General features: G+C 40.2%; 1 protein-coding gene across 4 annotated transcripts in view; it reads left to right on the top strand.

Annotated features, from left to right (window-relative positions):
* Positions 1 to 22,350, top strand: part of SLC25A13 (solute carrier family 25 member 13) — a 244,604-nt gene that overhangs the window by 8,971 nt on the left and 213,283 nt on the right. The window lies entirely within an intron of this gene.

Below are 22,350 nucleotides of genomic sequence, written 5' to 3'. Positions count from 1 at the left end.
ATTATTATTTAAGGGTTGTACTCGTCTCCATTTCTTTACTACCCACCTGTACTTAAAATTCCTGAAAATGAACTTATGCCTATTCTAGTTTTTGACATTCTCTCCTTTGGGTCACCAGTGACCTCTGTTCTAAAACTGTTGGCCTGTCCTCCTTATCTCTGGCCTCACAGGACCCCATGTCCCACTCCTTCCTTCCTGGAGCACCTTCTGTCAGCTTTCATGATGTGCCCTCTCCTGCTTGGTCCCTTAACTCATACTTATTCTCCTTGGCCGGCTTCTTTTTGTCCTTCTGCTCTCCCCCGAAATGTTGGTGTACCCCAGGCCTCTGCCTCAGATCCTTTTCCTTCTGACAGGTGATACTTCATGGTACTCCCCGTGGGGCAGCTCTCTCAAGCACTGGCCTTGTGTTTTTGACTTTTTGTTGGAGATCTCAACTGGCTTGTCTCAAAGATATTCCAAACTCTGTTTACTAGAATTGAATTCATCTTCTTGGTCATTCCTTACTTTTAGCTGCAGTTTAACTTTCCTACCAGTTAAAGTTTCTGGTTAGTTCGCTAAGTACTTGGGTGGGCAACCAGGAGAGACACCATTGGCAGAAACTTGGATTTGGGCAAAGAGATGGGTCAGTCAAACCCTTCTCATTCCCTGGAGCAGGTGTGTCCCATCTCCTCCATTTAAGTTCAGGTCCTCATTCCTTTTTAGGTCCAGCATTGCCATAGCTCCAAGCTGGTTTTGCCTTTGGTCTCTTCTCTGCACTTTCCTCTCCATTCTGCCCAGAACTGTCAAAGGAAGCCTGTAAGATTGGCCCTTGTGTCCCTGTTAAGAGCAGTCCTTTGTTCATGAGCACAGCACTTAACAGTTTTTAAAAAGTGCATTCAAGTGTGTTATTGATTCCAACTGCATGCCAGCTCCTATACTGAGTGCTGGGCTTCCTCAAACGAGTAAGCTATTGGATTTGTTTTCAGGAACTCACAGTCTACAGAGATTAAAATGACCAGATAATGTGAAGACCCAAGCTTCATTATCTGATCTCTATAATCATCTACAAGACAGCAGGGAGGGTGTCATAACCTCATTTGACAGAGAAACTTAAGGTTCAGAAAGGTTACGCAAATAACAGTGACAACAGCAGCTGACACAAGCCAGATACTGTTCTAGGCACTCTGTATGTGAAGTAATTTAATCTTCACAACAATCCCATGGCACGTAAGTGCTATTACTGTCTCCATTATACAGATGGGGAAACTCATCTGTACAGAGTGGTTAAGTCTCTTGAGGCACAGAGAGATTACATGACTTGCCCAAGGTCACACACCTTTCAAGTGGCAGAGCGATGACTGGAACACACGCAGCCCGGCTGCAGAGTCCATGAACATAACCACTGTACTACATTGCCCTCTTTAATCTACCTTGCTGCACAGTGTGGCTTCATTATGCCTAAAGAATAATATTTAATCTCATTAGTCAGTTTATGCCTCCTTGGTCTTGACTGTTGTCTAACTTTTCCAGTATTACCTCATGCCCATTCCCTTCTCATATCCTTCACAGCGGTTTGTAAATGTGACATGTCCAACCCCTGTTCAGATTCTGTGCCATAAAGCTATGGCAACAGTGTAGCAGGAAAAAAGGGAGCCTGTTTGTTTGTTTAACTTAGAGCTCAGTCAGAGACAAGAATGTTTCTTGTCATTCCTCTATATTGGCGGGCAGATTTTGTTTGTTTTTTTAGTTCTTTCCTTCAGTTTTAGGGAAAGCGGTCTTAGTTTTATTCCCTCATTCCTTGAAGTATCTGTAAGGATGTTAAATCCCATGTCCTAGTTTTTGTAGTTGGTTTGTTCTAATCAAGATTCAGACAGTCTGCACATGGCATTTGGTCGATATTGTCTTTTAACTCTTGTTAATCTATAGGTTTGACTACCCATCTTTTTTTGTGTTTCCTTGCAGTTTATTTGATGAGTGAATTGGGTCATCTTTCCTGTAGTTTCCCACAATTTGGAATTTGCTGATTGCACCCCCTTGATGTTCGTCTGTCCCTAGTGTTTCCTGACAATTGATAGTTAGGTCTGGATGCTTGATCAAGTTTAAGATTTTATTTTTTTTTATTTTTTGTTTTTGGCTAGAATACTTCCTAGGTGGTTGCTGGCTGCCTCTCTCAGGTTACTGGATCCTTGGTACTGGATACGCCCATCAGGAGGCACGTAATTCCTGGTTGTTTCCTACGTTGTTATGTTTGGTGAGTGGGTTTGGATGTTGCCTTCCTGCTGCACCAGCATTTTGCATAATGGTTTATTTTAGTTGGCTAAGTTTTCATATTCACAATTGTTCTTTGTGGTGCATTGTGATGTTCATCCTTTAAAAACACACACGTGTGCCTGTGTGTATACACGTATGTATGTATATATACATGTATATTACAATGAGTGTGTATCACAGTTACAACACATAGTGGCTATTAAAATCAACTGGATATTAATTAGTGGGCACAGAGTTTGTGTTTGGGATGATGAAATGGATAGTTCTCATGGTTGTACAACATTGTGAATGTCCTCAGTGCCGTTGAATTGTACACTTAAAAATGGTTAAAATGTTAAATTTTATGTGTTTTAGCACAATAAAAACAAATCAATTGAAACTGGATTGTAACATACTGAATTTTTTAAAAAAATTAATCATTCCATGACTATTATTCTTTCCCAAAAAGAGTCAAAGTGAGATGGAGGTGGGGAAGTAAAATTCTTACTTACTGAAGAATCAACTAATCAAGTAGAAGGTATGATAGAATTAGAAAAAGAAGACAAATTATTTGGCAACCTGCAGGTAATTGATTCAGGCACGTGTCCTCAGTGGATGCTAAAACCTTCAGTAAAAGATTGTTGGAATTCTCCCTGTCTCAAAGTATCTCCCTATAAATTACTAACTACAAAGGGGAAAAAGCACCGTTATAAGGGAGGGCTCGGCCTCAATCTGTGATCCAATTTAACATCATCAGAAGGAGGGAAAAGCTAGCATGGCACACCCACAGGTGTGATGCCATGAGAAGTATACAACGTGACCTTTAGAGATTTCTTGCCAAAAATGTTGAATCTGAATCTAATCATGAGGAAACAATTAGACAAATCCAGAAAATAGGACGTTCTGTAAGACCTCTGGCTTTAAAAATGCCGATGTTATGAATGAAAAGGCTAGATTAAAGGAGGCTCCCGAAGAGACATGACAACCAAATGCAGTGCTTGAACGTGGATCCAAAATAAATAAAACAATGGCCCTGTTGGAGCAACCTGAATAAGGAGTTTATATTAAATTATACTGTAATAGTTGGCTAGGGCTGCCATAACAAAGTACCACAGAATGAGTGGCCTAAACAACAGAAATTTATTTTCACACAAATCTAGAGGCTAAAAGTCCAAGATCAAAGTGTTGAGAAGGTTGGTTTCTTCTGAGGCTTCTCTCTTTGGCTCATAGATGGCCTTTGTCTCTGTGTGTCTTTACATGGGCTTCCCTCTGTGTCTGTGTCCTAATTTCCTCCTCTTATAAGGACGCCAGTCTTAAGGGATTAAGGCCCACCTTAATGACCTCATTTTACCTTAATTACTACTTTCAATATCCTATCTCCAAATACAGATTGATTCTGAGGTACTGGGGGTTTAGGGCTTCAACATATGAATTTTGTGGGGACACAGTTCAGCCCATAGCAGATATTAAATCACTTTTAAATTGTCTTGGGTGAGATAGTGATATTGATGTTCTGAAGGAAAATGGTCCTTGCTGTTTCTTATATTATGTTTTCCACTAGATTTTAAACTGATGACAGGGACCTCAAAGTACCTGTTACATAACATTCAGACACCATTTGTTGAATTGTTCGTTTACTTAGGGGTGCCACCCATGGCAAAGTGAAAGGGAGCAGATTTCTGCTGCATGCGTGTGGTTTGTTGGAAACTTCTCTTTTTCTAATAACCATTTTCTCAAGCCCCTCCATCCCTCACTAAACTAAAAAAACTAATAATTTGGAATACTTGAGGAGTTGTGCATGGGTAGCCCCCAGGAGAGCGCATGGTGGAGAATCATAGCTGCGGAGTAAACCTCAGCAGGGATTGGGCTGTTCAAGGTAGATGAATCTCCATGACTACAGAGAAGCTGCTTCAGAAGGACGCTCCTGGAGAAATGTGCTTCCTTTTGACTAAGAAGGTCCAGCTGCATTATAGCGAGACATTCCCAGCAGGTCCAAACAGTATGTCTGCTGATTCAGACCAGCTGGTCCCAGTAGCATACTGCACCCTCCAGGTGGCTTGACCGGAAAGGCTGGTGATATATCCAGTCTCTTATCTGACTCTGCCAGGCCCACTGGCAAGGACTTTCATTCCTTGTGTGTCTTCACGAACTTATTTTATTGCAGGTTGATGTTGACTCTGCGTTTCAAGATTCCACTTTCTTTCCATTGTGAACTGAGACGGGCATCTCAGTTCCAGAGTAAAAGCTCAGCTCCTGGTTTCCTTATGGTGCTTCTTGGAGGTTTTTGTTAGCCCATTTTGGTGTCCACCAGCAGTTTAAGAAGAGCCTGGTCTTGACCTTTGCCCAGCTTTCCATTGGGTTATTTGCTTTCTCATATTGACTTGTTCTAAGAGCGCTTTTAAATTAAGAACCTTGGCCTTTTGTCCTGTTACACATTATTTATATGTTTATTTTTTGCAGTTGTTTGATGTTTAATGGGTTCATACACACTTTTGATTTTTAGAACTTTTTATGTTACACATTTATTAATCTTTTCCTGTATGGTTTCTGCATTCTGGTTTGTCTATCATGTTTAAACACAGCTTTCCCTCTTAGTATTACATAAGAAACCACTCATGTTTGATGTCAGATGAAAGGTAGGAAACCAGTTTAATTTTTGTTGTTGTTGTTCAATCCCAGGAGGTCATGAACCTTCACTAGTGCCACTTCATCAGCCAGTATGACCTACTGCCAGCTCAGCCCAGACCCTCTGCTGGCTCAGATTCTTAAGAGGAGCTCTGATTAGTTCGGAAAGCCAAGAGAGCCTTCCCTTAGGGCTCAGCTGTCCACTGATGACTCAGTCAGCTGGGCCGCTATGAATATGGAAAGGATACAACAAACTGGCAAGCAAGGCACTGCTAGATTCTGTCCCAGAGTATGCTACTTTCATTCAATCCTGATTCTCACTCACTCTCTCTCTGTAACAGGTGAGAAAATAGGAAGTCATATTGCTGGTTAGCAGTAGAGTCAGAATTCAGACGTCCATTTGCAAAGTCCATAAAAGTAGGTGTAAATAGCATTCTATGAGGGAAATCTGGTTAGAGAATCTGGAAAATCTTCCAGGAGGAATTGGCATTTGACTTAAGCCTTAAAAAAATAGTAGCATTTTTTAAACTTCTCATTATGGAAATTTTCCGTAAAAAATTAGAACAGTGTAACCAACTCCTATGTTCCTTTCTAACCAGTTTCAGTAATTATCAGTTTATGGCAGATGTTGTTTAATTTATACTACACCCTCTCTTGTCCTCTCATCCCTCTGAGTTTTTCAAAGCAGATCCCCAACATCATATCTGTAAATATCACTGTGTATCTCTAAAAAAGATTTTTAAAATGCACAACCAAAATATCATTGTCACATCTAAAAAAATTTTAGTTTACACATTTTTACATATTTCCCCTATTGTCTTATAATTTTTTAAAATTGTTTTTTGAATTGTCATCTAAATAAGGCCCAGGCATTGCAATTGGTTGATATGACCTAATTTTCTTTAATCTCTAGGTTCTCTGCTTTCTTAATCTCCTGTTCTTTCTTTCTTCCTTCTGAAAGTCATTATCACATATGATTAAAATCATGGACTCTGTTCAAATTATGGGTCTGGGCAAGTTACTTTACCTCTCTCTACCTCAGTTTCCTCATCTGTAAACAGGACATGGTTGTTTTTACTTCCCGGGTTATTGGGAGGGTCAATATGCTCATGTTTCTAAAGCTCAGAGCCAGGCCTGGACATAGTAAGCTTTACAGAAGTGTGGGCTTCCAGAGGGGTTTGGAACCAGAGCACTTGCTCAGAGTCATGTTGAAAATCGTGGGAGAGGAAAGAGGAGGGGTTGCTCCAGTGAAATTGTGCCCAGTCTTTGGGACGAGGATCCCGGCTGTGCAGAGGGCTCCTGTGCATTTTCTTTTAACTTCCTCCTGGGTTCTTGACTATTCTTCAATTATATGATGTTGATGCACAGCAGAATTTTGAACAGGTGAGGTATTATTTAGTGAAAGCAACTTTCTGTTGTCCTTTGATTTGCTGCTCTCTCTTCTCTGTGTCTAATAAGTTAGCTATTCTCTCAGCCATTTTACCTTTCTGTGGCATTATCTGGGCTCCAGCAACTTGTGATCTCCTAAGTAGAGCCTTTCAGCACTTTATAAATATGTCATATACTTTTTATATTCCTTTGTTCCCCACCAGGAACATACACCCCAGTCTTCAGAACAGCACAATCAGTTTTTATTCATTTAAGGAGCAGTAGTAATTTGACACTTGCTAATATGTAACAAATTATATTGGGAGTGGTAATTACAATTGCAGCTGGTTGCTAATTACACTGTAACCTTGATGCTTTAAAAAAACTGAGACTGAGTTCAGCATATAATACTGAGAATAATATTCTCCATTAGGTAAATCTGGCTTCCACTGAACCACGGGTATTTATGTATGATAATACCAAATCAGAAAAACTTTTTTAAGTGGCTTTCACCTGTAATGTTGTCCAGTAGCACCATTCATAAGGATAGCTTAAAGTCCCCATCTTTGATTGCCAAATTCCTGGCACATCCTCCAGGTAGTATAATTAGTATGAAGATGACCTGGGCTCTAGGGTTATTTTTGGCTCCGTGATTTACTACTACTCATTTAAGACTAAGTGTCTTACATGCCACAACTTCCTCATCTGGAGACTGGGATGTTAATGACTTTTCACCTTGAATAGTTTTAGAAATGTTTAAGTGAGATCAGGCATAAAGCCTTTAGCACATGCCTAGCATAGAGTTAAGGGCCCAGTAAAAGTTAACTGGTCAGTGTGAAGTGCTGTAATCACTAATAAATAACCTGGCTCCAAGGCCTTACCTCTGCCACCCCTGACTCCAAGAGTTAACCAGAGTTAGCACTCTGATTTGTGATAGCATATAGCATCACACACTTTGTACCAACCAGTCGTTGATAAGTCTGTCGTTCCCCCTCAGGGGGCAGGGCCTCTGGTTATTTGGCGTTGTCCCCTCAGTGCCTGGTACATCGGAGGCTTCCCATAGGCGATCGTGTTGCATGAACGAGCAAGTGGAGTGGCGCTGTCTCAGGCAGTGGTTCTCCCCTGGGGGCAGGGTAGTTTTGCCCCCAGGGGAGATTTGGTAATGTCTGGAGACACTGTTGGTTGTCCCATCTGGGAGAAGGGGTTGCTACTGGCATCTAGTGATTACAGACCAGGGATGTTGTTAAACATCCTACGATGTGCCCGACAGCCCTCTATAAAAAAGAATGATCTGACCCGAAACAGTACGGCCAAGGTTGAGAAGCCCTGGTCTAAGGCAACTTGACTGTATTAGGTTGTGGCCCTGGGGGAAAGACATGGGGCCTGGGGCCCGTCAGCTCTTTGACCTGCAGTTTTCTCAACTACAAAGGAAAAGAATCCAACCTACTTCAAGGATTCAAAGAAAGGGAGATTATACAGATGTGTGCCTAGTGACTCTGCCTGCTTAGTTTCATCTTGATGGTCCTGGCTACCCATGATCTTTTTTAAAAATAGACTTTATTATTATTATTATTGTTTTGGAGTGGTTTTAGGTTCATAGCAAAATATAAAGAGAGGTTCAGAGATTTCCTGTACTCCTCCTGGCTGCTCCCCGCACATGCATAACCTCTCCCGCATTATCATCATCCCCCCATCAGAATGGTACATTTGTTACAATTGATGAACCTACAGTGACATATCATTATCACTCAAAGTCTGTGGTTTACATTAAAGTTGACTCTTGATGTTGAACAGTCTGTGAACACATTTTATAATGATATGTGTCCATCATTATAGTTTCATACAGAGTCTTTTCACTGCTCCAAAAGTCTGTGCTCTGCCTGTTTTCCTTCCCTATTTGCCAAACCCTGGCAACTACTGATCTTTTTACTGTCTCCATAGTTTTTCCTGTTCCAGAATGTCATATAGTTGGAATCATACAGTATGTAGGCTTTTCCGATTGGCTTCTTTCACTTAGTAATATGCATTTAAGTTTCCTTCATGTCTTGTCATGGGTTGATAGCTCATTTTTTAGTGCTTAATGATATTCCATTGTCTGGGTAAACCACAGTACATCTGTTCACTGACTGAAAGACATCTTGGTTGCTTCCAGCTTTTGACAGTTAGGAATAGAGCTGCTGTAAACATCCATCCATCCAGGTTTTTGTGTGGATGTAGTTTTCAACACCTTTGGCTGAATACTTAGCAGCATGAATGCTGGATCGTATGGTAAGAGTATGTTTTGTAAGAAACCTCCAATTTGTCTTCCAAAGTGGCTGTGCCATTTTGCATTCTCATCAGCAAACAATGCAAGTTCCTTTTGCTGCACATCTTCACCAGCATTTGATATTGTCAGTGTTCTGGATTTTGGCCATTCTAGTGGGTATGTTGTTTTAATTTGTATTTTCCTGATGACTGAAGATGTGGAGCACCTTTTCATATGCTTATTTGGTATCTGTATAACTTCTTTGGTGAGGTGTCTGTTAAGGTCTTTGGCCCATATTTTAATCTTAATTGAGTTGTTTGTTTTCTTATTGTTGAGTTTTAACAGTTCTTTGTATATCTTGGGTAACAGTCATTTATTGGCTATTCTTTCTTTGTTTTTGTTTTTGTTTTTGTTTTTGCGGTACGCGGGCCTCTCACTGTTGTGGCCTCTCCCGTTGCAGAGCACAGGCTCCGGACGCGCAGGCTCAGCGGCCATGGCTCACGGGCCCAGCCGCTCCGCGGCATGTGGGATCTTCCCGGACCGGGGCACGAACCCGTGTTCCCTGCATCGGCAGGCAGACTCTCAACCACTGAGCCACCAGGGAAGCCCCATTTATTGGCTATTCTTGTGCAAATACTTTATCCAAGTGTTGGCTTATCTTTACATTCTCTTGACAGTGTTTTTCACAGAGTGGAAATGTCCATTTTATTGAAGTCCAGCCTATCATGGATCATGCCTTTGGTGTTATATCCAAAAAATCATCATCAAGCCCCAAGGCCATCTAAGTTTTCTCCTTTGTTGTCTTCTAAGAGTTTTACATTTAGGTCTGTGATCCATTTTGAGTTAATTTTTGTTAACGGTGTAAGGTCTGTGTCTAGAATCATTTTTTGCATATCAGTGTACAATACCATTTGTTGAAGAGACTATCTTTGATCCTTTGTCAAAGATCAGTTGACTGTATTTATGAAGGTCTATTTCTAGGCTTTCTATTCTGTTAGATTGAGGATTATTATGTCTTTTTGGAGAATTGACCCCTTTATCATTATATAATGCCCCTGTTTATCCCTGTTAACTTGCCTTGCTTTAAAATGGGCTCTGTCTGAAAGTAATATAACTGCTCTGCTCTCTTTTAATTAGTATGTGCATGGTGTTATCTTTCTCTATTCATTTATTTTGATCTCTATGTGTCTTTATATTTAAAATGGTTTTTTTTTGTAGATGGCATATAGTTGGGTGTTATGTTTTTGATGCATTCTAGAATACAATCTGTCTTTTAATTAATTGGGGAGTTGATGTTTAAAGTGATTTTGATTATCTTCATTGGTGTATCTGATCTTTGTGTATCTGTGGTTTGGTATCTGACATTGATTGGGTGGAAATTCTGAATCATTATTATTTCAGATATTCCTTCTGGTCCTTTCTTCTCCTTCTGGTATTCCCATTACATGTATATTACACTTTTTGTAGTTGTCCCACGGTCTTAGATATTGTTCTGTTTTTTTGTTTGTTTTTATTTGTTTGCTTTCAGTTTTTTTTCTCTTTTCTTTTCAGTTTTGGAGATTTCTATTGAAATATCATCAGACTCAGAGATTTTCTCCTCAGTTGCATCCAGTCTACTAATAAGCCCAGCAAAGGCACTCTTCATCACTGTTACCGTATTTTTGATCTCTAGCATTCTTTTTTAGTTCTTCCTTAGAATTTCCATTTTTCTGCTTACATTGCTGATCTCTTCTTGCATGTTGTCTACCTTATCCATCAGAGCCCTTAGCATATTAGTCATAGTTGTTTTAAATTCCTAGTCTGATAATCTCAATATTCCAGACATATTTGAGTCTGGTTATGATGCTTGCTCTGTTTCTTCAAATTGTGTATTTTTGCCTTTTGGTATGCTTTGTAATTTTTTCTTGATAGCCAGACATGATGTACTGGATAAAAGAAGCTGCTATAACTAGTCCTTTGGTAATGTGGGCATAGGGTGTAGAGGGAAAGGAAGTGTTCCTAGTCCTATGACTAGGTCTCAGTCCATTAGAGAGCCTGTGCCCCTGGACAGTGTACTTCACAAGTGTTTCTCAATTTTTTCTTCCCCTCACGTGGGAGAGGATGGCTGGAGGTGGCTGGAGTTGGGTATTTGCCTTCCCTGTGGTCAGCTGGCTCTGGTATTACTCCAGTGGGTTAGACTCCTCTGAAATAACTTCTTCTGAGGCAGACCTCTTTATAAAGAACAGAATGCTCTGATGCATTTCAGCTTGGTTCCTTTTCCTTTCCTCCTACTGGAAATGCCAGGTGATTTTTCTCTGACATTCACTGAGAACCAGGTTGAGTTCCAGGAGGTAACATTCACAAAAGTGTGGGGAATCCACTATGTCTAGGTCCACCTAGAGTTTTTTAAGTCTTTTCTTGTCCACACTGAGCCTCTAGCAATTGGTCATTGTGATCCTCTGGTTCTCCCTTTCTGTTTCTCCATGTTGGGGGGCAGTAGTTTGCTTGTTGACATCACTCCTCTGATGAATCTGGGGAGAGTAGTTGATTTTTCAATTTTTAAGCTTTTTACTTATTTTTAGGACAGACTGGCAACTTCTAAGCCCCTTACATGCTGGACTGGAAACCAGAAGTCTCCCCATCATCTTTTGACTACCTTTCCTATAATGGAGAAAATCCCCACATTACAAGGCCTGCCTGCTAGAACATATGAGTCAAAACTCAGTTCCCATCTTTCCCTGCAGACAGGGCACAAGCATGTGATCTAGCTTTGCCAATTGGATGCTCATGTGTGACTTTGATTTGGAAGACGGCAACACAAGGAAGCAGCTTGTGTGTGAAGTTTCCATTTCAGCTGACATGATAGGCAGCCTAGGCAACCTGCTTTTGTTGTGGGATTGGAGGTACATTTCTCACCAGGTGATTCTAGGATAGTTTTGGGCATCACTGGTGGTGCCTTAGCCTTAAGCTGACTCTCCAGGCTTACCAACATGACTGTCATCATCCAATAGAATTTTAATATACTGTTTTTCTCCTTAGCCTGTTACCTTTTATTGCTTATTTCTAAGTTGGATACATGTTGGACCTACCTCCTCGTCTTCCTTTCGTATTGGGGATTAGAAATATCATATAACTGTGTTTACAGCTTATATTTTTTAAGAGTAGCTATTAATCACTACCAACCTTATGTATCATTTTAGGATTCACAGAGCACTTTTTCTTCATTCTAATGAATCCTTAAGATAACTTTATGAAACAGATATGTAGATTTTGTCATTTTGCCCTTTTTATAGATGAGGAACCTAAAACTTGGAGATGTTAACTGACTTGTCCAAGATCACCAAGTTAGCAATACATTGGAACCCAAATCTTTACTCTAAACGTGGTGATGTTTGCTTATGACAGGGTGAGCAAGCATCTTTTTCACCGTAAGGAGTTGAAAATATAAACAGACAAATGTCTATTTCAGAAAAGACTTATACTGCCTCTTGTCAAATTTTTAGTCTTGGGAACATTTACTGGAATGTTAGCTTTAGCTTAATAACAATAATAATAAAATCTAAAGTTAGAGCATTTAAAGTTATTTTGACCTAACAGAACCCACAGCTAAAATACCACCATTCATTTCTTAACTGCTGTACTCTTCTTCATACAGAATTTTCATGGTGATGGCTTTATTACTGTTTAATGTTTGTCTACAACATTTTACAAGCTACTGAATCGTTCTGATAAATATCTCCAGCATCCCTGAAATTACCCACTTGAATAATTACTCAGCAGGTTAACATTTGTGGTGTCTGGTGCTTTATAAGTAAACTGTTGAGTGATATGAACATTTGAGAGTTGATTACACAGTAAGGTTGTGCTTTGAAGAATGATTAACATGGCATTTTGTTTGTATATTAATTTATATTTCAGTAGCTTTTTTATAATGACTGCTCTTCATTTATTTATTTTTTAACATCTTTATTGGAGTATAATTGCTTTACAATGGTGTGTTACTTTCTGCTTTATAACAGAGTGAATCAGCTATACATATATCCCCATATCTCTTCCCTCTTGCGTCTCCTTCCCTCCCACCCTCCCTATCCTACCCCTCTAGGTGGTCACAAAGCACCGAGCTAATCTCCCTGTGCTATGTGGCTGCTTCCCACTAGCTATCGGTTTTACATTAGGTAGTGTATATATGTACATGCCACTCTCTCACTTTGTCCCAGCTTACCCTTCCCCCTCCCCGGGTCCTCAAGTCCATTCTCTACTATGTCTGCATCTTTATTCCCATCCTGCCCTTAGGTTCTTCATGACCTTTTTTTTTTTTTTTAGATTCAATATATACGTGTTAGCATACTGTATTTGTTTTTCTCTTTCTGACTTAGTTCACTCTGTACGACAGACTCTAGGTCCATCCATCTGACTACAAATAAGTCAATTTTGTTTCTTTTTATGGCTGAGTAATATTCCATTGTATATATGTGCCACATCTTCTTTATCCATTGTTCTGTTGATGGACACTTAGGTTGCTTCCACGTCTTGGCTATGGTAAATATAGCTGCAATGAACATTGTGGTGCATGACTCTTTTTGAATTATGGTTTACTCAGGGTATATGCCCAGTAGTGGAATTGCTGGGTCGTATGGTAGTTCTATTTTTAGGTTTTCAAGGATCCTCCATACTGTTCTCCACAGTGGCTGTATCAATTTACATTCCCACCAACAGTGCAAGAGGGATCCCTTTTCTCTACACCCTCTCCAGCATTTATTGTTTGTAGATTTTTTGATGATGGCCATTCTGACGCGTGTGAGATGATATCTCATTGTAGTTTTGATTTGCATTTCTCTAATGATTAATGATGCTGAGCATTCTTTCATGTGTTTATTGGCAACCTGTGTATCTTCTTTGGAGAAATGTCTGTTTAGGTCTTCGGCCCATTTTTGGATTAGGTTGTTTGTTTTTTGATATTGAGCTGCATGAGCTGCTTTTACATTTTGGAGATTAATCCTTTGTCAGTTGCTTCGTTTGCAAATATTTTCTACCATTCTGAGGGTTGTCTTTTGGTCTTGTTTATGGTTTCCTTTGCTGTGCAAAAGCTTTTGAGTTTCATTAGGTCCCATTTGTTTACTTTGTTTTTATTTCTATTTCTCTAGGAGGTGGGTCAAAAAGGATCTTGCTGTGATTTATGTCATAGAGTGTTCTGCCTATGTTTTCCTCTAAGAGTTTTATAGTGTCTGGCCTTTCATTTAGGTCTTTAATCCATTTTGAGTTTATTTTTGTGTATGCTGTTAGGAAGTGTTCTAATTTCATTCTTTTACATGTAGCTGTCCAGTTTTCCCAACACCACTGATTGAAGAGGCTGTATTTTCTCCATTGTATATTCTTGTTTCCTTTATCAAAGATAAGGTGCGTGGGTTTATCTCTGGGCTTTCTATCCTGTTCCATTGATCTATATTTCTGTTTTTATGCCAGTACCATACTGTCTTGATTATTGTAGCTTTGTAGTATAGTCTGAAGTCAGGGAGCCTGACTCGTCCAGCTCCATTTTTCTTTCTCAAGATTGCTTTGGGTATTCGGGGTCTTTTGTGTTTCCATACAAATTGTGAAATTTTTTGTTCTAGTTCTGTGAAAAATGCCATTGGTAGTTTGATAGGGATTGCATTGAATCTGTATATTACTTTGGGTAGTATAGTCATTTTCACAATGTTGATTCTTCCAATCCAAGAACATGGTCTATTTCTCCATCTGTTTGTATCATCTTTCATTTCTTTCATCAGTGTCTTATTTATTCCAAGGTATTTTATTCTTTTTGTGGCAGTGGTAAATGGGAGTATTTCCTTAATTTCACTTTTAGATTTTTCATCATTAGTGTATAGGAATGCAAGAGATTTCTGTGAATTAATTTTGTATACTGCTACTTTACCAAATTCATTGATTAGCTCTAGTAGTTTTCTGGTAGCATCTTTAGGATTCTCTATGTATAGTATCATGTCATCTGCAAACAGTGGCAGTTTACTTCTTCTTTTCTGATTTGGATTCCTTTTATTTCTTTTTCTTCTCTGATTGCTGTGGCTAAAACTTCCAAAACAATGTTGAATAATAGTGGTGAGAGTGGGCAACCTTGTCTTGCTCCTGATCTTAGTGGAAATGGTTTCAGTTTTTCACCACTGAGGACTATGTTGGCTGTGGGTTTGTCATATATGGCCTTTATTATGTTGAGGTAAGTTCTCTCTATGCCTACTTTCTGGAGGATTTTTATCGTAAATGGGTTTTGAATTTTGTTGAAAGCTTTTTCTGCATCTATTGAGATGATCATATTGTTTTTATTCTTCAATTTGTTAATATGGTGTATCACATTGATTGATTTGCGTATATTGAAGAATCCTTGCATTCCTGGGATAAACCCCACTTGATCATGGTGTATGATCCTTTTAATGTGCTGTTGGATTCTGTTTGCTAGTATTCTGTTGAGGATTTTTGCATCTATGTTCATCAGTGACATTGGCCTGTAGTTTTCTTTCTTTGTGACATCTTTGTCTGGTTTTGATATCAGGGTGATGGTGGCCTCATAGAATGAGTTTGGGAGTGTTCCTCCCTCTGCTATATTTTGGAAGAGTTTGAGAAGGATAGGTGTTAGCTCTTCTCTAAATGTTTGCTAGAATTCACCTGCGAAGCCTTCTGGTCCTGGGCTTTTGTTTGTTGGAAGATTTTTAATCACAGTTTCAATTTCAGTGTTTGTGATTGGTCTGTTTGTATTTTCTATTTCTTCCTGGTTCAGTCTTGGAAGGTTGTGCTTTTCTAAGAATTTGTCCATTTCTTCCAGGTTGTCCATTTTATTGGCACATATTGCTTGTAGTAATCTCTCATGATCCTTCGTATTTCTGCAGTGTCAGTTGTTCTTTTTCATTTCTAATTCTATTGATTTGAGTCTTCTCCCTTTTTTTCATAATGAGCCTGCCTAATGGTTTATCAATTTTGTTTATCTTCTCAAAGAACCAGCTTTTAGTTTTATTGATCTTTGCTATTGTTTCCTTCATTTCTTTTTTCATTTATTTCTGATCTGATCTTTATGATTTCTTTCCTTCTGATAACTTTGGGGTTCTTTTGTTCTTCTTTCTCTAATTGCTTTAAGTGTAAGGTTAGGTTTTTTATTTGAGGTGTTTCCTGTTTCTTGAGGTAGGATTGTATTGCTATAAACTTCCCTCTTAGAACTGCTTTTGCCGCATCCCATAGGTTTTGGGTAGTCATGTTTTCATTGTCATTTGTTTCTAGGTATTTTTTGATTTCCTGTTTGATTTATTCAGTGATCTCTTGGTTATTAAGTAGTGTATCGTTTAGCCTCCATGTGTTTGTATTTTTTACAGATTTTTTCCTGTAATTGATATTTAGTCTCATAGCGTTGTGGTCACAAAAGATACTTGATACGATTTCAATTTTCTTAAATTTACCAAGGCTTGATTTGTGACCCAAGATATGATCTATCCTGGAGGATGTTCCATGAGCACTTGAGAAGAAAGTGTATTCTGTTGTTTTGGATGGAATGTCCTATAAATATCAATTAAGTCCATCTTGTTTAATGTATCATTTAGAGCTTGTGTTTCCTTATTTATTTTCATTTTGGATGATCTGTCCATTGGTAAAAGTGGGGTGTTAAAATCCCCTACTGTGGGTTGAGAATCTGCCTGCCAATGCAGGAGACATGGGTTCGAGCCCCGGTCTGGGAAGATCCCACATGCAACGGAGCAACTAGGCCCGTGAGCCACAACTAATGAGCCTGCACATCTGGAGCCTGTGCTCCGCAACAAGAGATGCCGCGACAGTGAGAGCCCCACGCACCGTGATGAAGAGTGGCCCCCGCTCGCTGCAACTAGAGAAATCCCTCGCACAGAAACGAAGACCGAACACAGCCAAAAATAAATAAATAATTGATTTTTAAAAAATCCCCTACTACGATTGTGTTACTGTTGATTTCCCCTTTTATGGCTGTTAGCATTTGCCATATGTTTTGAGGTGCTTCTATGTTGGGTGCATAAATATTTACAATTGTTATATCTTCTTCTTGGATTGATCCCTTGATCATTATGTAGTGTCCCTCTTTGTCTCTTGTAATAATCTTTATTTTAAAGTCTGTTTTGTCTGATATAAGAATTGCTACTCCAGCTTTCTTTTGATTTCCATTTGCATGGAATATCTTTTTCTATCCCCTCACTTTCAGTCTGTATGTGTCCCTAGGTGTGAAGTGGGTCTCTTGTAGACAGCATATAGATGGGTCTTGTTTTTGTAACCATTCAGCCAGTCTATGTCTTTTGGTGGGAGCATTTAATCCATTTACATTTAAGGTAATTATTGATATGTACGTTCCTATTACCATTTTCTTAATTGTTTGGGGTTTTATTTTGTAGGTGTTTTCCTTCTTTTGTGTTTCCTGCCTAGAGAAGTTCCTTTAGCATTTGTTGTAAAGCTGGTTTGGTGGTGCTGTGTTCTCTTAGCTTTTGCTTCTCTGTAAAGGTTTTAATTTCACCATCGAATCTGAATGAGATCCTTGCTGGGTAGAGTAATCTTGGTTGTAGGTTTTTCCCTTTCATCACTTTAAATATGTCCTGCCACTCCTTTGTGGCTTGCAGAGTTTCTGCTGAAAGATCAGCTGTTTACCTTATGGGGGTTCCCTTGTATGTTATTTGTTTTTCCCTTACTGCTTTTAATATTTTTTCTTTGTATTTAATTTTGGATAGTTTGATTAATATGTGTCCTGGAGTGTTTCTCCTTGGATTTATCCTGTATGGGACTCTCTGCACTTCCTGGACTTGATTAACTATTTCCTTTCCCATATTAGGGAAGTTTTCAGCTATAATCTCTTCAAATATTTTCTCAGTCCCTCTCTTTCTCTCTTCTTCTTCTGGGACCCCTATAATTCGAATGCTGGTACATTTAATGTTGTCCCAGAGGTCTCTGAGACTGTCCTCAATTCTTTTCATTCTTTTTTCTTTAATCTGCTCTGCAGTAGTTATTTCCACTATTTTATCTTCTAGGTCACTTATCTGTTCTTCTGCCTCAGTTATTCTGCTATTGATTCTTTCTAGAGAATTTTTAATTTCATTTATTCTGTTGCTCATCATTTATTGTTTGTTCTTTAGTTCTTCTAGTTCCTTGTTAAACGTTTCTTGTATTTTTTCCATTCTATTTCCAAGATTTTTGGATCATCTTTACTATCATTATTCTGAATTCTTTTTCAGGTAGACTGCCTGTTTCCTCTTCATTTGTTTGGTCTGGTGGGTTTTTACCTTGCTCCTTCATCTGCTGTGTGTTTCTCTGTCTTCTCATTTTGCTTAACTTACTGTCTTTGGGGTCTCCTTTTAGCAGGCTTCAGGTTTGTAGTTCCCGTTGTTTTTGGTGTCTGCCCCCAGTGGCTAAGGTTGGTTCAGTGGGTTGTGTAGGCTTCCTGGTGGAGGGGCCTAGTGCCTGTATTCTGGTGGCTGAGGCTGGATCTTGTCTTTCTGGTGGGCAGGTCCATGTCTGGTGGTGTGTTTTGGGGTGTCTGTGACCTTATTATGATTTTAGGCAGCCTCTCTGCTAATGGGTGGGGTTGTGTTCGTGTCTTGCTGCTTGTGTGGCATGGGGTGTCCGGCACTGTAGCTTGCTGGTCGTTGAGTGGAGCTGGGTCTTAGGTTGAGATGGAGATCTCTGCGAGACTTTTGCCATTTGATATTACATGGAGCTGGGAGGTCTCTGGTGGACCAATGTCCTGAACTTGGCTCACCCACCTCGGAGGCACAGGTCTGACGCCCAGCCGGAGCACCAAGACCCTGTCATCCACACGGCTCAGAATAAAAGGGAGAAAAAAGGAAAGAAAGAAAAAATAAAGTTATTAAAATAAAAAATAAAAGATAATTATTAAGAAAAAAATTTAAAGTAATAAAAAAAAAGAATGAAAGAGAGAAGAGAGCAAGCAAACCAAAAAACATCCACCAATGATAACAAACGCTAAAAACTATACTAAAGAATCCAAGAAAAACCAAAAAAATGGACAGACATAACCCTAGGACAAATGGTAAAAGCACAGCTATACAGACAGAATCACATGCAGAAGCATTCACATACTCACAAAAAGAGAAAAAGAGAAAAACATGTGTATATCGTTTCTCCCAAACTCCACCTCCTCAATTTGGGATGATTCGTTGCCTATTCAGGTATTCCACAGATGCAGGTACCTCATGTTGATTGTGGAGATTTAATTCGCTGCTCCTGAGGCTGTTGGGAGAGATTTCCCTTTCTCCACACAGCTCCCGGGATTCAGCTTTGGATTTGGACCCGCCTCTGCGTGTAGGTCGCCTGAGGGCGTCTGTTCTTCGCTCAGACAGGACGGGGTTAAAGGAGCCGCTGATTCGGGGGCTCTGGCTCACTCAGGCCTGGGGGAGGGAGGGGCACGGAGTGCGGGGCGGGCCTGCGGCGGCAGAGGCCGGCGTGACGTTGCTCAAGCCTGAGGTTCGCCGTGCGTTCTCCTGGGGAAGTTGTCCGTGGATCCCGGGACGCTGGCAGTGGCGGGCTGCACAGGCTCCCCGGAAGCGGGGTGTGGAGAGTGACCTGTGCTCGCACACAGGCTTCTTGGTGGCGGCAGCAGCAGCCTTAGCGTCTCATGCCTGGCTCTGGGGTCGGCGCTGTTAGCCGCGGCTCACGCCAGTCTCTGGAGCTCCTTTAATCAGCGCTCTTAATCCCCCCCTCCCCGTGCACTGCAAAACAAAAAGAGGCAAGAAAAAGTCTCTTGCCTCTTCGGCAGCTCCAGACGTTTTCCGGGATTCCCTCCCGGCTAGCCGTGGTGCACTAACCCCTTCAGGTTGTGTTCACGCGGCTAGTCCTCTCCCTGCGCTCCGACCGAAGCCCGAGCCTCAGCTCCCAGCCCCACCCGCCCCGGCGGGTGAGCAGACAAGCCTCTCGGACTGGTGAGTGCTGGTCGGCGCCAATCCTCTGTGCGGGCATCTCTCCGCTTTGTCCTCCGCACCCCTGTTGCTGCGCTCTCCTCCGTGGCTCTGACGCTTCTCCCACCCCTCCGCCACCCGCAGTCTCCGCCCGCGAAGGGGCTCCCTAGTGTGTAGAAACCTTTCCTCCTTCACGGCTTCCTCCCACTGGTGCAGGTCCCGTCCCTATTCTTTTGTCTCTGTTTATTCTTTTTTCTTTTGCCCTACCCAGGTACATGGGGGAGTTTCTTGCCTTTTGGGAGGTCTGTGGTCTCCTGCCAGCGTTCAGTAGGTGTTTTATAGGAGTTGTTAAACACGTAGATGTATTTCTGATGTATTTGTGGGGAGGAACGTGATCTCCACGTCTTACTCTTCTGCCATCTTGAAGCTCGGATCTGCTTTTCATTTATTAGAATGTAGGGAAACTGTAGGATGAGGAATGAGTGACTCAGTGAAGTCAATGAAGAATTGTTTTTCTTAAATGTGATGAGACCCCTCTTTCTTTTTTTCTTCTCCAGTTAATGGTAACTGTGTTTGGGGGGAATTTCTTTTAGAGTTACTGATTGTATCAGTCAGGGTTCACTTGCAGAGCACAGAATTCACACTTTATCTCTCTGGTTTTCCTTGCCATACTTCCCACTGGCCCCCTTTTAAACCAGTCATTGAAGTTATGTTATTTTTGGCTGTTTTTATTTTTGTATTTGGGATGTACCTAGTTAGTATATATGTTTTGCAAATGCTATTGTTATTTATAATGTTTGTCTTATCAAAAATTTTACATATTCAGTGTTCTTCAGATTCTGCCCCGTGGAACATAGATTTGGGGAATTGACCTGAAATTTCTATACTGTCTTTAAACAAAGGTTAACTTCTCCCAGTTTATGGAAAAACATATACTGCATAGTTTTTCCAGTTCTCCCCCCTTCTCCCTTAACCTTCACTTGGTGTGAATGTTATGTGCTTCTGTATAAAATTCTCTATTGAATTAAGTAGTAAATGGTGATAATTCATAGTCATCTGCCAATAATCCTTTTTCTTCTTGGTGATTTACTCCCTGTGTTTGAAAATTATTTAAATCTCTTGATATAAATATTTTGTTTTAATGGTGGCATCTATTCTTATAAATGCAAATTCAGAAGAGTAATGATAAAGCAAATCAGGCAATCAGATTGTAAGAATAGTATCTGTAAATATTTACATGCTATTAGTATATGAGAAATATATACATGTATATAAAATAATGAAAATCAGCCTTTTGGAAAAAATCTAGAGTTTCATGAATCTTCTGAGAAGCCCAATGAACTAAGGATTGTCAGGTGATGCAACGTGGGCTTGCCGAGCAGGTGTTCTGAGTTGGCTTAAAAAGGGAGGCTACATTTCTTGGCTCCCTTTTTCCAGTTCACAGAACTTGCTAGCTCCTGGTTTTGCCACCAGGTAAGACTCCATCTCAGTACACCTTCAGAACGCTGGCATGTCTAACTGTAACTTAAGTGTAACTGTAACTTAACTGTAACTATGAAGTGTTCTGTACACATCAGGTGACCTGACTTAAAAGTGCTGGGCCACTATATGGATTGTTTTCTCCTGTGCCTTCCACCCTGGGAGAGTTACAGAGTGAAAGCTTTCTTTCTCTCACAGAGGTGTAGTCCTGGTGGTGCATTTTGGGATTAGTAAGTAAAAGAACGCTGTGGGAATTTAGGGCGGGGGAAGTTCACTCTAAAACTGCGTTGCCCAGGGAAGGCTTTATGAAGTGTGTGGCATGGTGAATTAATTTGATTTTAAAGGATGTGTTATTCAGATGGAGCAAGAATAGTTCACTTTGTGGAAACTTACCTTTGCTTTTAAAAGGAAACCCAATTAAGTGCTGAGGGTCACCATAGGCCTTTTAAAAAACTGTTAACGGTCTTGAGATGCAGAACTCGAAGGGAATTTCTTTGCTCTTAAAGGTGAGGATAGAGGCATTTCATGCTGGCTTATCTTCTCCAATAGTGTTTGTCCTACGCCACCTTTCTCAGAATATAGACCCAAAGGGAGGGGATCTTCTGAGACTCTTAGCACTATCATCAATCATAGGTTGGTTAGCAGTCTTTTTTCTTCTCGTTAATTGAACAGCAAAGAACACTCACTAATTGAGGATTTTAAAGAGATTACAAATTCTTATGGATAAAAATAGCATTAGTGGTTACAAGTACTCAGCTGAAGTTAAGAGTTATCAGTCTTGCTTTGGGAAACAAGGTGACCAGCTAACTGGTTTCAGGAAAACTACCTCTCCTATTCCAGTGATTAGTGAATAAAATTATTCCTGACAGTGGCAGGCCAAGAAGCTCAGGCAGTTACATATTTCGAGACAGAGAACCCATTGTCCAAAGGTCTCAGAAGAGCCTTTGCAAACACACAGAAAGGATTTAGAACAATTTGCATAAATCTCCCCATGGATAGCGACATGGCTCCAGTATTGGGGTGGTTCCAGGAACTCCTCCTTGGCTGTATCGTGGGGTGACTGTGCTTGGTGAGAACTCAGTCTCCTGACGGTTTTTGCCAGCAGGATGGGGTGATGGGACGCTGAATAAGCCTACTGTTTGGTTCCACATAAGGACTCTTTTGTGTTGGCCTGGGGCAGCCATGTTCAAGTTTGTCTTCTTTTTCCCCAATGATGTTTTTGGACTTTGTGGGCTGGAGAATTAAGCACAACACCTATTCTGAGCTAATCTGTCAAACTTTGCTCTGAAAGCTAACCATAGCCCCTTGTATTCTAGAATGTGGTAAATAATAGTCATACATATGGAGACTTAGGATTTTTTTTTCATTGAAGTATAGTTGATTTACATTATTAGTTTCAGGTGTACAGCGTTGCTATTCAATATTTTTTATAGATTATACTCCGTTTAAAGTTATTACAAAACAGTGGTTATATTTCTCAGTGCTGTATAATTGGAGACTTCTGGTTTCTTAAAAGTAGGG

The sequence above is a fragment of the Delphinapterus leucas genome, chromosome 9 (assembly GCF_059928025.1).
Source record: "Delphinapterus leucas isolate spDelLeu-1000000601 "Yukka" chromosome 9, BTC_Dleu_Yukka2, whole genome shotgun sequence".
Lineage (NCBI taxonomy): Eukaryota > Metazoa > Chordata > Mammalia > Artiodactyla > Monodontidae > Delphinapterus > Delphinapterus leucas.
This window is presented reverse-complemented; position numbering and strand designations above follow the sequence as displayed.